We start from the raw sequence: 6,360 nt of genomic DNA, 5'->3' as shown, positions 1-6,360 counted from the left end.
CTGTCCAGTAGTATGATTGCCGAACACATGATGCAGCAACCAAGGAGGCAGAAAGCTACATCACACCACGGAACTCCCAGGTGGATTACGATAACGAGTGAAATGCTTTAATATTATTTCTCAGCTTGCCCTTGAAGGGGACATAGTCCTACTTTTTGCTTATCGCATTACCTGTATCATTCTGCTCTAACGCATGTTTTTTAATAAACAATGCATTGCATTAAGGCTTTTATTGCATTCTTCTTTTATATATATATATACTAGCACATATGCCCGTGCGTTGCTACGGGGAAAAATTGAAGTGTCCACTAACACGCCCATGAACGCGGCATGACAACATCCACCGGAAGTAAAAATACCTCACCCACCTGTTTTACTCACTAATAATTGCACAATCATGTTAATCATGTTCAAACTCATCGAGATCAACATGTTGTAGTCTAGTTCAAATTATTCAACCTGACATTAGTTTGAAATAATCAAAATTGACTTTATATCCCAACAATCTGCAATAACAACCAATAAACAATAAGCTTTAATAATAAACAATTACAACACAAATACAGTAGCTAGTAATTTCTATCCATCTCTCTAACTGTCTCTTCCCTTTGTACAATATAATGGCATCATCGCACAAATAATGGCAACATCAGTACACAGGAAAACGAACAAAATTGCTCCAAATCTCAATTCCAATCTATGTATTGCCATGTACAAAGTTTCCCCAAGTAGAGCGTAGGTGCCAAAGAAGAATGAGAAGAAGCCCCCCAAAAAAGCAAAAAGAATACAGCAGAAATAGAACACCACACAGCAGCAGCACACGATCTCAGTCTGAAAAAAGTGTGAGAAAGGAACTATTTACCTGATACAAAAAAAGACAATTCCCTATTGCATTAAAAGAAGCTATTGTGGCAATACAGGAGTTTATGGTAACCTCATATAGTCATGTGAAAATCTCAACGCATCTTTGCTTGAAATACTCTTCAGGTGATTTGCCAAAATTAGGTGTGCCATTATGCTTGGTAAACTCAACAATCCGCTTTCTGTAGTTCATTACCTACTACAGTATTTGGCAAACTGAAAATAATGTGTAGTGGAGGGCACAAGTGTACGTCAAAGGGGATCGTAAGCCAAAGTATGTTTAATAAATCACCATAGAAAAGCACAAACCTGAGTGTGCAAACAGAATTGTTGGCGATTGGAATGGACTTCGATGAAGAAAATTTCCGATCGACAATTTTAGATCACGAGAAATCACAAATTACTAACAGCTTCCTCCAGGAATCTGACATAAATACAACCCCAAAAGCAGTGATAAATGCTTCCCCCTTGAAGCAGTAAGGACAACTTACCATATCTATATACTTTCTTCTCTTAAGCTCATCTCCAACATAAATTCTCTGAAAATAAATACACCAAAGATGGATTTTTACCTTTCTTGGTACTTTAGCAATCCAAAGCTTCAGCCAACCATTGTGTAATTCTACTGAAGAAGACGTTCCACCTTTTTTATCCATGTTAATAATGAGATCTTCTTGCCTTTTCAGCTTGAACACGGAAGGCCCTGTATGCTTGTAGCAGCTTGGTAGTGACGCGGCTTGGGTGCGGATGTGGAAGGCCTCGACGCCACGTTTGGGCATCATGCACACCTCCTTCTAGCGCTCGTCCTCGTCGAGCCCCACCAGCGGCTCCATGGCGTAGATTGTATCTACTGCTGTATCTTTTCGCATGAACAATTCAGTGTACAACGTGTACACACAACACACATCAGCTTGCTTCAGGAGCACATGAGGTCGTGATAGGTAACATAATTACGGTTAGGCAATATGTGTGTCGTTCAGTTCAACAAAATACCAATTTCATTTGGTCAAGTCTTAGATTTTGTTCTAAATAACCAAATTCACTCACGGATGTTCACGACTGTGAGAAGGAAGCCAACATGAGAATCCAAATCACTTGGGTTTGATCTATCATCCATGCCGCGTATGCTAACTCAATGCAGTAACATGGAATGACTCCATCTGCAGTTGCTTGATTTGCCACCATACCAAACTCTCCACCGCTTAGATCGACATAAAGGTGGTGACTGGAGTTTAGAGATTTTTCTTCATGGGAGTTATGCGGATGGACAGAGGAGAGTCTTGTTGTTAATTACGGGACCATACCCGGCGTTCCTACAGATCGGGGTCTCCTTCCACGGCGAGAAGGGCTGCCTCGAGGGCCTGGACTTGTTAGAATAGGCCAGCGACTTGGTGCTCCGGCGGCCTAGATCGGACATGATGAGGATGATGGACACAACCCTTCTTGGTGCTACTGTAAATTCTGTTGGGAAAATGCAATGCATCCCACTTCAGATGGTTCGTTTAGCTCTATAACAGATGGCCCAATATGATTGAATTAATTTATTAGCACTCATCAGTCACTAAATCATGAAAAATAACACTGTTCTTAATAGAGAAGAATAGAATAGAATTACTAACCTCCAGATTCTCGGTGCCATAGCATCACTATATGACCTCGGAAGAAGCAGTAAATTGGCTTGCAGGAAGCAGGCCACGGCCATGAGGTGCAGCACGTACATACACCACCTCATAGCAAACATCCGCCACCCTATGGATTCCTCATCAAATCAAATTATGAACAAACTGTGAGCATCTTTTATCTTAGCCACATCTCTGAACATAGATGTAACCTGTACTACCTCAGTGTTGTCTTCCTGGTTAGGACAGATCACTGCATGAAACGTCACACATGATTAATCAGTCAAAAAGGACTATCCGAAAAATAAACCAAAACTTGTAGGATTGGCTAATACCTTTCTTTCACCACGCGTGCTTTCCATGAGATAAATCCATATTGTAGCGCAAGAAACAATCATAGGTTTCCAGCTTCTAAGGGCAACATTACCAATGTTTAAGGGATGTAAACCATTAACCATCAACATCCTTGTCTAGGCTAATGCCGCTAAGAATATTTTCCACATCCATATGCTGATTTACACAATATCATCATACAAAAAGAAAGCTTGATGATGCATTATACCAGCAAAACATGGACATAAACAAAGTTGAATCCTGACCAACATATACTGAAAACAAAAACTGAAACCAAATACAACTAAAGTTGCTCGTCTATTACCATCAAAACTAAAATACTTCGTATTATTCAGTTAGATCAAAACCGTTCTCTAGCACATCTCAAATGAAATATTTTGCTAATTCATGAATCAATCCACATGCATTATCCATCACATTAGTAAGTAGCATAGATACATGTCATTCTGTAGCTGAGAATAAATTAGAGAGAGATGTTTTCGGTGCGCATCAAAAGAGGAACTTTTGGTGGCTGCTCTCCATCAAATATCAATGGAATCTCAATACTAATTAGAGAAGGGAGAGGAACTTACAGTGGCTGCTCTGCATCAAATGTGTCAATGCAGCACATGTTTTTCCTCTTACCTAGGCCTTGTCCCATCCGCTGTCGTCCAGCGCAGCAGCAGTACCACCCCCGGAGCAAGCTACCACCGGGGCTCCAACCCAGCCCCGCAGGATCCCGCCGCCCCTTCCTGAAGTCTCCTTCCTTTCCTTCTTCCTCCCGGCTCTCTCTCATCTCTCTCTCTCTGACCGTACTCAAGAGAGCTGTTGCAGGAGACGGGCACCACCAGAACTTTCCCGCCGCTTCTCGCGTCCTCTCCTCCCCTCTGTCCCTCACAGGTGCAGGGCCACCATATCCATGGAGAGACTCCGCCAGAGCTCCCCATCTCGGTCGGAACCGGCGAGGAACGCCGCCGCCATGAACTTGGAGTTCAAGCCCCGCCGCCTGACCTCCTCCCGCGCTTCGTAGATCGCCTCCACACCGTCCCCTAAACAGGATCCGAACCTTCCTCGACTCCTCGACCGGATCTGGCCGGAGATCGCCGCCGCCGCGCCCAGCGTTGTCTGGATCGCGACCCCGTCTCGCTCGGAACCTGACTCAGGAGGAAAGAGGTGTTGATGGACTGCGGGCTGATTATGTAAAATATGAGGTGTTTTTCTGAAAAACATGCCGAACGAAACGTTTTTCACTTAATCGTGGACTGCGGGCTGATTATGTAAAATATGAGGTGTTTTTCTGAAAAACATGCCGAACGAAACGTTTTTCACTTAATTGTGGACTGCGGGTTGTATTACCCTAACTCACAGAGACGTTTTTGAAAAAACGTCGCGACGGTGAACCCAGAGACTCAATCCGTACTTTATTATTATTATTATTATTATTACTAGCACAAAGGCCCGTGCGTTGCAACGGGGCGTACAAAGTTTAGTCATTTTCTAGTGCTTCGACATTTTGTAAAAGCAAGAAAGGCCATGTGTTACAACGAATACAAAATAAATAAGCGTGTGTTTGGAAACCTGAAAAATAATTTACCAATCAAACAACTTCGATCGTGAATTCCAGTTGTCATAAGAAGTTATCATTAGGTGCACACAAGCTAAGATTTGGGGGCCTTGTTTTAGTGAACAAAATTCTTGCACATACCTAGCGACACATCGATCTTGTCACTTCTCCCGTTCGTCAATGGTGGTCATGTATTCCACCTAATCACGGTAAACACTTCTCCTGTTCGTCGATGATGGTCATGTATTCCACCTAATCATGGTAAACATGATCAATTCCAAGGTTACGAGGTTGGCCATTACACTATAGCATGCTGCATCCGCGTGCCCCTTTTTTCACTGACTTGTAATTCTGTGGATGATATGTCCCATTAATGTATGCATGAGTATAATTAGAATGTAATATTGTAAGATACACAGTTTTACTATTGTTTACTTATGTATTAATTAAATAAAGGGTGTGTCTAGGGCACATCTAGATGTGCTCTAGTTATTGCACAGCTAAGTGAGTGAATCAAACATAAAGAGAAAAAAAAATATCCACGCGAATCTCGATGTAAGATCAATGACATAGAACTTAGATGTGCGATACTTATGGCACATCTAGATGTGCTTTAGCAAAACTGTTAAATAAATGCATACCATCTTCTTTCATGCTAGAAAAAAATACTAACTTGAGATTGTTGAAGCTCTCCTCTCAGTACACGCGATGCAACAAATACTGTAGAAAAGGAAAATAGCACAAAGGAGTCATGAAAAATATAATCACTTTTGTCAGTCCACATATCAAAGAAATCAACATCGTTATGTTCTGATAGACAATTTAAAGTTGGGGAATATTCTTCTACTCAAACAAAAATAGTATGCAAATTCACTAAATATACGTAGTGTAATTGTGTTTCAACTAATGTGCAGATCGGAAATATAATCAATGCTTCGAGAAGTCTACACAATGATCATAACCCATTGTTCAATTACGCATAGGAAGGATAAGTAAAGTGCTCATCATCAGGAGACAAGACAGTTCAGGCGACAACCTGTGTGGTCTGCATCATCCGCCGTGTGCAACGGAGCCGGCATCGCGTGCATCGGTAGCTCTGGTCCTCACGAGTGCCTGTTCCTCGTCAATCTGTCCGCACGGAAGCCGATACAAAAGCTTAGGTAGCTAGCTCGCGTAGCTAGATTTGTACACAAGTGTTACCTTCAACTTATGGTCTGGATGAAGCTATCTCGGCCTTGTGTTCGGATTAAGCGCCCCGACCTATGTTGCGCGCCCGGTTCCACATGCCCGCGAGCGAAGGAGTGTAGGACAGCTGGATTGGGTAAGCAACGTCGGCGAACAACACAGCGCCTGTCCATCCTAGTTGAGTGCCCAGAAGTCCGTAACTCCAACCGCAGCACAGCCGCGCGTCCAATCTCTTCAGACTGGTACGTACCTCTTGGATGGTTTCTCTTCCTTTCCCGGTGTCCGCGTGCCTCCAGGAGTTTTCTCCTTGTCCCCATGGGATCGGCCTCCATGCACCTGCTCCATCGGCTGCTCCGTCGTCCACGTGGGATCGGCCTCAGCGCGCCTCCTGGACTGGCTATTCCGCTCTACCCATGGGATCTCCCTCCGCACTCCTCCTCGACAGGCCGCTTCACGTGTTGCTTCTCCTCCAGCCGCTCCGTCGTGAAACCGCCCGGCCGTTTCCTCTACGGTATCGACCGCCTCCCTCTTATCTGATATTTATCGTAGGGGTTAGGGTATAACCAGTTTGAAATCTTATCGTAGGAACTGTCTAGATGGAGGTACGTGTGTGAGTCAAACACGAAAGAGAAAACCGAAGTAAACAAATTGTTTTTGACAGACAGACGGGATTAGTACCACCTTGGATTTAAAAAAACATGAACGTGTTGAAAAAAACTAAAAGCGTAAAGTCACGGGAAAAAGCGTATTGTGATGGTGAACCCACGGAGTCAATCTGTGCTTTATTATTAGGGAAAG

The 6,360-nt window shown here is 43.3% G+C and overlaps 1 long non-coding RNA gene across 5 annotated transcripts; it reads right to left on the bottom strand.

Annotated features, from left to right (window-relative positions):
- Nucleotides 1–512: 512 nt before the first annotated feature.
- Nucleotides 513–3,311, bottom strand: LOC125529221. 5 transcript variants are annotated; one of them, XR_007292586.1, is made up of 3 exons: nucleotides 2,702–3,311; nucleotides 935–2,610; nucleotides 513–831 (listed from the first exon to the last, which is right to left on the bottom strand). It is a non-coding gene; the product is annotated as an uncharacterized LOC125529221 (long non-coding RNA). The 5 variants fall into 5 exon arrangements; XR_007292588.1 differs by having other exon boundaries at nucleotides 513–1,077; nucleotides 1,171–2,610; XR_007292587.1 differs by having other exon boundaries at nucleotides 513–1,285; nucleotides 1,434–2,610.
- Between the last annotated feature and the right edge of the window lie 3,049 nt (nucleotides 3,312–6,360).

The sequence above is a fragment of the Triticum urartu genome, unplaced genomic scaffold (genome assembly GCF_003073215.2).
Source record: "Triticum urartu cultivar G1812 unplaced genomic scaffold, Tu2.1 TuUngrouped_contig_5435, whole genome shotgun sequence".
NCBI lineage: Eukaryota > Viridiplantae > Streptophyta > Magnoliopsida > Poales > Poaceae > Triticum > Triticum urartu.
The sequence above is the reverse complement of the archived record's forward strand: the minus strand, read 5'-3'. Positions and strand labels throughout refer to the sequence as shown.